The sequence below is a fragment of the Silene latifolia genome, chromosome 5 (assembly GCF_048544455.1).
Source record: "Silene latifolia isolate original U9 population chromosome 5, ASM4854445v1, whole genome shotgun sequence".
In the NCBI taxonomy this organism is placed as follows: domain Eukaryota; kingdom Viridiplantae; phylum Streptophyta; class Magnoliopsida; order Caryophyllales; family Caryophyllaceae; genus Silene; species Silene latifolia.
The window spans coordinates 29528558-29539005 of NC_133530.1; the positions used below are offsets into that span (position 1 = coordinate 29528558).

Here is a 10448-nt window from a genome sequence, read left to right on the forward strand (position 1 = left end):
GTACAACCTCTTACAACTGTGCCCTATCAACAGAAAATCACTATACCATCACAACAACAAAACATACACAACGTTCTCCCATATCATACTCTACCCTCACACCCAAGTTGAAACTGGTAAGAAACATCAACAAACAAAACAACAGTCTACATGTTCAACCAGAACTCACAAAGAACGACAACAAACAAAACAACAATCTATGTATAACTGGTATGCACTTTCAATAACTCGTATCATAATCATCCCGCCTACTCCACCACAACCGGTGACGGCATCACAACACCGTCACCAACAACCGCACCGCAGTGCGAAAATACCCGCATCACAACACGAAGTATCGTGCCCGGATCACCACCCGAGGCACCACAACCGCACCGATAGACATCACAACTTACTCAAACCCATAAACACTGACTCAGCATAACTTCTCAGGCAAGAAAAACTTACTCAAATCCACTTTATTAAATCACAATGCAACATATTATATGGATAAACAGATAAGCACCTCATGAACATCATCTCTACCATTTCACGGAATACGCATGTGTTATCAATACACATAAAGTTATAACTAGCCATGCCAAATCAATCAAATTTTTACCTTTTTAGCCTCATTCCATTAGATTGTCGTACCCTACATATATCACAAACATTCATATAACATCTTTATAACTATCACACCATACCGCTTCTCGTGAGGTCAGAACCTCACACAAACATTTATACACATCATAGACCCATAATCACATCCAACTAGTCAATCCTGATCACGTAAGTTACCACTCGATAAAGGTTACCTGTCGCTCGAGCTTAACTCATATGCCCCTCATAACATATTTTCCCATTCGCATAACCATCACCTCATGCCGTACCATTAATATTCAACCACTAGCTCTCGCCTCATATAACCACAGCTTATACTTCCTTACAACCATACATATCAATCCGGCCTTTATAAAATCAACCTCTCTAGATCATTTTGTCTTTCTTATCTATCATCACCCCTAACCACTAGTGACAACACCACAATACCACCACTGCTCGTATATCAAACCTCTTACACTCATATCAAAACAACACGGTTTTTCTCCTATCTTTGGTTAACATCCCCAAATGAAGAACATCAAACCCATCAACAAAATTACCTCAACATTATTCCTAATACTATCTTAATTGTATCGTCATCTAAATTTCCACCAAAAATCTCATATCGTGTAAATACTCCACCAACTCTTACTCCCTTAATTCCTCGAAACTCATTATTAATCATGTTGTCCTGAAGCTCCCATATAACCATTAACTAACATCCTCATGATAATATCACACATTTTGATAATTCCTTACCTTTATATCACATAACTCCGGTGAAAATTTTCCTTAGCTTACTTTTTACTCTTCTTTTCTCTTCACATTCAACAATACCATTTAATAGCTCAACTCCTTATTACTTCTATCTAATTCTTTAGTGCTCCTAACCTTCTCATTCCTCCAAAGCTCAAATCCCATTATTTCATGTCGATATCATCTCACTCTTTCTTACCATGGATCTTCTCTTATTATGCTATCGCTCACACTTGCCACTAACCTATTCATAAAATCAACGTTCACTGTTCAACAATTGCATCTCCTTCGTACATCTCTAGAAATCAAATTCATTCCATACCGTTAAATGCCCAAAGAAATCACATGTAGTTTCACCCCTTAATAAACCAAATCTCCCAAACTCACTCACTGTCTACAAATCCACCTTGCAACATGTCTCCATAAAGTTCACTATCTACCACTCTTCTTAACCCCTTTAAAACGAACTTTCACTACATATATTATTGACCCACACGACTCCTAACCATCTCACTCCATAATTCTTTACACATCTCAAGTTGCCACTATTCAAACCTTCCTTTCAATCTTTTCATTCTCACGTTCCTTAGACCCACATCATCCCTTACCCACTTTCACTTACTTTTACATCACTCAATTTCGCGAATACTTCACTCACCACGTCTCACAAAAACTTGCACCATGCCTCAATTAGCTCATCAATATTCTTTTTCTTTTTCCACTTCTCAGCACAACCACATATAGCTCATCTCCTCCCACCAAACTCATACTCACCATAAGGTGCCACTCACCACCCCATAAGGTTGGGTAACTTACGAATCAAGACCAACTTACATGTAAAACAATGCAATAAGAAGTAAAATAACAACTTTGAATTAAACATAATATGCACGAATGTCAAAACATAAGCATATGACCCAAAACAGGGGTCATTAGATCGAGTACAGGCCACTCGATCGAGTAAGGGACTTACTCGATCGAGTAGATGAAGATCAGAAGCACGTAAAACAAATCACCAGGGCTACTCGATCGAGTAGCTAAGGTACTCGATCGAGTGCCCCCTTACTCGATCGAGTATCCTAGTTACTCGATCGAGTACCCCAATTCTCAGCACTGTCCAGTTTTCGTAAAACAGTCATAACTCACTCATTACTTGGTCGTTTTGGGCGTGTGACCTATCGTTAGAATCGTAAAAGGACAACCTATCACCTCCAATTGGAATCACATCAAAATCATTTACGCATCTCAAGTTATAACAGTTTAAAGACAACCTCTTTATAATCGAAAAAAACACAACTACTTGATTTTACTTCCAAACAACTTAAACAACAACCAAGCAAACAAAACCAGTCCAAAACTCATAAAACCAGTATTCATAATCATATGTTACTATTTTCAAAAAATCAAGCAACAACATCCATCATGCACATATATTATTTAGCTCATTAGTCATGTACTAACCGCATACTTTAAATTTTATAACTTTTCGTAACACAACATTCTCATACATTACAAATTATATTTCCATGTTACTAATATAACAATATTACAAATACACTTCGTCACTTAAACATGTTCATAATCACAAAATTCATATTCTCATGCAATTGCTACCCCATCTTTTCCAATCAATTCATCCATTTCCAAGACATTACTCATCATTCTCGTACACTTTTCTAACAATTCCAACCAACATTGTAAACCAACTATCATACAACATGCTTTCAATCAACAACATACGAAATCACATTATCACCATCTTTTCTACACATTCCCCATTCTCCACATACATACATCCACTGATTCATGCCACACATCACCATATAGGTACACAATTCACAAGATAAACACATAGCGATCCCGACTCATATCTCATGGTGACCAGTTCAAAATTGTAGGGCGAGTTCGCGACTTTAGGACGTCTCCCAAGTCTTTGCATTAGCTCCTACAACCTTTACCCCGGGTTCATTTTAATTGACTTCCTATATTCATTGGGTTCATTGGTTACAGGTTTCAGGATCGTCGCTCTGATACCATTTGTAACACCCCCATACTCCAAATGCCTTACCAGGACCACCCAGGTATAAGGGTGCCACCATCTCGGTTACCCGAGGCATGATATTCATAAGACAATAACGAAACAACTTTAAAAGTAAATAAAGTTTAAAGTGATTACATAGCAATTCCAAACTGATAAAAAGAAATACAAGATAAACAGACGGTCTGCTGCTAAAACTATCAAAGCTACAAAACACCGTCTGACACAGCGGAAGACTTCTAACTGCCACGTGATGACTCATCCCAGCTATCCCATACGCGTCATATCATACCTGCTCAATAACTGCTCACCACCCCCGAATGGATCACCACAGCTTTTAAAACATTTAAACGGGGTCGATACTAATCACACAACTCGGATATCAACAATAAGATAAACAGATACGAACCTTAACCGTCACACACACACACAATCATGGCAATCCCAACAATCTCAATCATCGATCGTCCACTGGACCACCACGCCATGGGGACCGCACCGCACCCACAAATCCCCGCTCCTCATAATGAGCGATAACCCCGTCCATTAATGTGCACATCCCTTCGTGGCGGGTTCCACGATAAGAAACTAGGGCGTGAAGCCACTCCCGCAAGTGACCCCACTCAGCCGAGGACACGCCTCGAGAACCATAGACAACAATCACAATCACAATCACAATCACAACCGTCACAATACAATTACTATATCAAACAATCAATCTCAATACATCATCAATCATCCCATTATGGGACTAATACTGAGTAGGAAATCCTACCTGGAAAGCACACTATCAGACGGTCTCTACAGCTGTATCAAAAAGCTTCCTCTACAAAACCTTCTCCTATCATACAAACACATAAACACTACCAAATCACAATCTACACAAAACCCCCAAATCCCCATATTAGAGTTTAACCAACTTAAAGGAAAAACAGTAAAAAGGGTATATAGATCTTACCCTCGACGCAAGGATCTCAACGGTATAACCAACGATGAAAACCGACCTTCCAAACTCCGGGATTTGCTAACAATGCGATTAAGATGATGAACGTACTTGCTTTTCTCTCTTTGACAGTAAATTAGGTTTTGCAAAAGTGTTTAGTATAATGACGAAGAAGGTTATATATCTTAATCGCATAATTAACAAAACCCGAGAAAAACTCCCCAGAATGCGGCTACTCGATCGAGTAGCTAAGGTACTCGATCGAGTGCCCCCTTACTCGATCGAGTATCCTAGTTACTCGATCGAGTACCCAACAGGTCAGAAACTATTTTAAAACGCAACTCACCCTTACTCGACAGAGTAAGGCCTACTCGATAGAGTACCCAAAGACTCATAAATACGGAGTATTACATATAACAACTGCCTCTGAACGGACGGAGCGTATAACAATTGCCTCTATCGGTGTGGATCGTATAACAACTGCATCCACGGTACTATGTATAGCGTATATCAACTGCCTATATGCCTAAGACCTGGCCAGACTCTCGGTGCAATAATTGTACACCGAACGACACACGGGGACCAGAGCGTATTACAACTGCCTCTAGCAAATCCAGAACATAGACCTATGGCAAATCCCACAAGGGGTAGCGTTTGCTCATTCCGATCGGTATGTAGCTGATACCTCATGTCATCTATACAGCTAGCCCATAAACAATGCACAATATAACTGACCATACATACATGTGAATAACATCACTATCAAATCATAGGAAAATATATCTAACCATCCTACAATTATATGAACAAGAGTAATAAACGATATATGTAAGCATAGCGTTATATAATGAAACTGAACACCACATAACATGTGAAACAAGTACCAACCATTTAATGTTATAGTAACCCTAACCATAACATGAACTCTGGATGCGAGGTTATAGTAACCTCAACTATAACTTTAACATATACGACTTGAAGTTATGCTTACCTCAACTATAACCTTGACACGAAACTCAAAGTTATACTAGTTCCAACCATAACCTTGAGCCATAAATCTCAGGGTACGTTAGTTCCAGCTATAACCTTAACTCGTACTTCAATGTTATAGTAGCTTCAGCTATAACCTTGAATCATATTTCCAAGGTTATGCCTCAAACAACCATAACTTAACTAACAACCCAAAGTTGTACTAACTTCAGCTATAACACTTGAATCATCATCAAGGTTATACTAGCTTTAGCTATAACTCTAGAGAGCACTCTTGGCCGCCTATCATGCTGCAATTAGGGTTCATTCGTAAACCCTAATTACGCTCATGACACCCATAATTTAGTGCATAAGCAACATATGATATGTAATTAATGCATAAAACATATACAAACATGCGAAACATATTTAATCATGATAAAAGATAATCAAACATGTACCAATCAAGCAAAACAATCATTAAATCATATTAATTACATCAATTGGCATAAACACAATTAAAAGAGAAACACCTAGTTACCTTTTTAGCAATTTTAATGATGCAAATAAGAATGAAAACTCCATGAAAGATACGACCATCAAATCCTTGTCTCCAACGCACATGTCAACTACCCAAAAATGCCTTTAAGGACGCACGAACCCATGTGCAAGAAGTCGTGCATGCAGATCCTCTTTTAAAACTTCAAAGGGATGACACAAAACGAACTCTTGAAAACACTATGAAAAGTTATTCTTCTTTACCCGTAAAAATAAGAGACCCAAAAACGTAGGTCTAAAGGTTCATACAATAATTCACATAAAGTTATTTGGAGATGAATATGTTGTAGAGATAAGAGCAAGGATTGTGAAAATATAATTTGTGTATGCGTTTGGAAGAAGGAAAGATATTCAACAATGGAATCAAAGAGAGAAAAGAGAACAAAAGAGAAGAAAGAGAAGAACAGCGTGCGGCAATTTACGTGGGAACCAAAACAAGTGAATTGACCTAGTTGCTTGCTAAGTTAATTCTATTTATAAGAGATTAACTAATGGGATTTGGGTCCATTAGGTTATACAATGGATTATCTGATTACAAATTGGATTGTACCATATTAAAACGCAAGGAGAGCTTATATAAGAAAAGTAATTATTAAAGTAAAATAGTAAAATTGTGTACGGACATTTTATCCCAATCAAAAGTAGATTAAAACGAGAAATAATAAAATAGAGAACGGAAGCGATAAATATAAATATTCAAAATACACTATTAATCTTTGAAATAATTAATTTAATAAAATAATTTTATAATACAATATTATTATAATATACGGGGTGTTACAAATACAATAATGGTGGTACGGCTACTTTGCTAGTACAATGTCTAGGGTTTGATATGTGAATGAATCCTCTTTCTCCCTTTCTTCGCCTTATATATAGGACTTAAACCCTAGTAGGGTTTAAGTTGCTTGCATGATAAGTTAACCGAATAACACCTTAGATGGGCTTCTTCTGCTGTCGGGTTATAGCTTGCTAGCTGAGGTTCCAATGCTCCTTGATCTGCCACCGGCCCACCTGGTTCCTCCTTGCTTACGAGTTCCTCAAGGTTGCCAGTTTAGTTAGCCCAATTCATCCCTCCTACTGCTCCTAATGGACCAGTCCTCTCCTTGGCCCAATATGCGGGTCAAATACGCTTAGAGTTGTGACATTTTTTGGCTCCACCGTGCAGCTTGTTGTTTGTCTTATGCTTAAAGTTGATGGATATTTGGCCACCTTCTATAGAGAATTTGTGTTTGATAAATAAGCTACTTGATCTTATTTTATCTTCCCTTTTTACCCAGTCAATCTACAATATTAAATAATTATCATATCAATTTACGTCATTTCACAAAAAATAGCTACCATTTAGCAGCTTATTAGTTTCTTATTTTCTACTTCTCTATCAGTTACATTTTCAGTTTATAGTTACATTTTCAATTTTCAGCTATATTTTAAATTAATTTTGCTAAACAGAGCAGTAATGAGCATCTACTATTCTGTTTTTAGTGTCACTCATACCATCGACACAAATCTCCAAGCTTTGAACACGTAATCTCCAGGCTAATAATTCATTTTAACCAAAACCTTAGGGTATGATTGAAACTTAATCAGGGGTCTTATACCTTAACAAATCATGAGATGAGACATCATACAAAAAAAAGAGGATCTAACCATATAAAATACGCAGCAAAAAATAACACAACTCAAATAACCCGTCTCTCCAAAGAAAACCCCGTCCAAGTGCAAAAATCAAAATCCACCGATTTTATTACAAACTCTCATAAACAAAATCGCAAAAACACTCCCAAATTCAATCACAACTTTCCCTAACAAATCAATTCGAACACTTCACTCCATTACAAGCCCTAAAATTCTTTCAATGGCACCCGTTCTCCCCATTTCAATGGCGACTTTCGCGTCACTGGTGATGCGTGTCATTTATATGATGTTTTATACCTCATTTTACACGCATTTCAGAGCTCATTTGTGTAGTTTAAGCTACCATTTCCCCTATTTCCGTCTACTTTCGTGTTTTTGTACATTATTGCAGGAATGTGAAGAATTCAACGGAAATTGAGCTAAATCCGTCCCCGAGTATCCTGCATTGCATTTGACGTGAAGTATTCACTTAAGGAACAAGCTTGGTGCGCATTTCAAGGCCCAAAAGACAAATCCACGAGATTATAGAAGTCAAGTACCAGCTAAAGCAGTTGATCGACCAGTACCTTTAGTCGATCGACCAACCCTCGGGCTCCAGAAGCTACTGTACACTGCATCTCAGTCGATCGACCGCCAAGCTCAGTCGATCGACCAAGCCGCTACTTCAGACGTGAATAAGAAGATTGGGAAACTTGAAGCCCATTGTATTTTAGGTTTTGGAAATAAAAGTTACGTTAGTTGCTATATAACGTAACCTAGAAACATGAGAAGAGGAGGGAATTATTATCTAAGTTTTACATTCAGTTTTATTAGTTTTAGAATATCAATAATTAGGGTTTGGAATATTGGTTTGCATCGGATTTCCGTTCGTACTTCTAATCATTCCGTGACAATTCCTCTGCAATTTCGGTATTATTTCTGTTCTATTTCAGTTCATCTTTATCGCGTTGATAGTATAGAAATTGCTAGTTAGATTCAAAGCCAATTTTATCGTTTTATGCTACTTATTTATCTTTCCGTATTAATCATGAATTCAGTAGATTTAATAGTCAATCTTATTGTTATTATCATTCTTAGTATGAGTAGCTAATTTATTCGTGCTAGGATGTAGGGGAATTATAGTGTAGGCGGCATTAGAATTATCATGGCCTGAAATCGCATGTCAGTCGATCGACTGCCATACCTGGTCGACCGACTGACCACGTGAGATTTACCTTCGTTTTAATTGATTTAAATGTTGTATTTGACGAATCGAATGCATGCGACTAGTTGAATGCTTAATATATGACTGACCCATTAGATCGAAAGATAGGGAAGGCTGTTAGATCACCAATTAAAATGACTAAACTATGCTGAGATCGAAAGATAGATAAAGTTTAGATTATTAGTCACTTTTCAGGACGAGAGTCAGTATTAGTGATATTAGGGACTTATAGCGAGATCGAAAGATGATATCTGTTGAGAGTGGACCGAGAGGACCTCTTGTTTTCCCGCCTCAAGTGTTTGATTTAAACCGTCTTAGTTTGCTGCCGCCGAAACTATAATGAACCGACCATCCTAACCTTCTTTATATTTGATTTAATATATTTCTTTAGTATAAATTTTATTGTTATTAGCTATAGACCAAATCAAATCAACCCACACACTTGTTACCTTAGACTAGATTTAGACAACTTTTAATTACATTCGCCTCCTTGTGGTTCGACCCTGTTACCACTAGCCTAGGTTAGTTTTAATAGGAATTATAAATCTTATTTTTGGTACTCACAACGACGGGTATCAAATTTTGGCGCCGTTGCCGGGGAGGCAATTGTTCTAATTTTTAGTTGTTTTTATTCAGTCTTTCTTAGTTTAAGGGACATCCATTCCTTAAACTTTTCTTATATTCTTTTTGTAGTTTCTTCTTATGCGCAGGTTACAGGGTGGTGAACTAGTACCATTCAATCCTGAGATTGAGAAATCCTTGCGTGAGTTGAGACGATCATCAAGGGTATTGCCGACAGAGGAAGAGCTGAGTACTCTGTCTAGTTACTACGAGAACGCTCTGTTCGAAGAAGATCCACCTACATCTCCTGCTTCTACTTCTTCAGCTGAGACAGTTACTTCTCCAGAAATTCCAGTCATGGCTGAAGAAGCAACTATAGCAAGTCATTCTGAGCTGACAGTTGCAAATATTTACAAGGGGTTCGAATTACCTGGAGCTGATAGGAAATTCGAACCGAAGCCTTCCTATATCAACTTGGTTGAGAGAAACCAGTTCGGGGGAGCTGCAAATGAAGATGCAGCCAAGCATATGGAGATATTTATTGATTATTGCTGCTCTAAACCCCCGCCGACCGGTGTGACCTAGGACCAGATAAAGGAAACCATGTTTATATTCTCACTCCGTGATGCTGCAAGGGAGTGGTATAGAGATCTGGATCGAGCCGCTCATGGGATCACCGATTGGAATTCTTTGGCCTTGGCATTCTACAAGAAATACTTCTCTGCCTCGAAGACGAATGCCATTAGAGCTCAGATCACGAGCTTTAAACAAGGACCTGATGAGAACTTCCATGAAGCATGGGTCCGTTTCAAGAAGTTGGTGCGAACCATACCGCACTATGGGTTCGAAAAATGGAGTCTTTGCAATCAGTTCTATAACGGGCTGTATGACGATCAGAGGGCTATTTTGGATGCTGCAGCCAATGGCCGATTTGCTTAGAATATGGGAGAGACAAAGGGGTGGAAGATCATTGATGATTTAGCCACCCATAAAGCTGAATATGGGAATTCGAGAGGCAATCAGAGGAGGAGTGCTGAATCCCCTTCTGTAGCTGCATTAGAGGCTCTCACGGCGAGGTTTGACAAGTACGAGTTGGGAGGAACTTCCAAAGGAGGGATGTATCATGTGAATGCTATTTCAGACGGTCCTTTCGTCTGTAGAAGATGTGGAGCTGAGGGACATGTTGCAGAAAATTG

The 10448-nt window shown here is 38.3% G+C and overlaps 1 non-coding gene across 1 annotated transcript; it reads right to left on the minus strand.

Moving 5' to 3' along the window:
* Positions 1-9990: 9990 nt before the first annotated feature.
* Positions 9991-10097, minus strand: LOC141658285 (small nucleolar RNA R71). Its single transcript, XR_012549179.1, has one exon. It is a non-coding gene; the product is annotated as a small nucleolar RNA R71 (small nucleolar RNA).
* Positions 10098-10448: the final 351 nt, after the last annotated feature.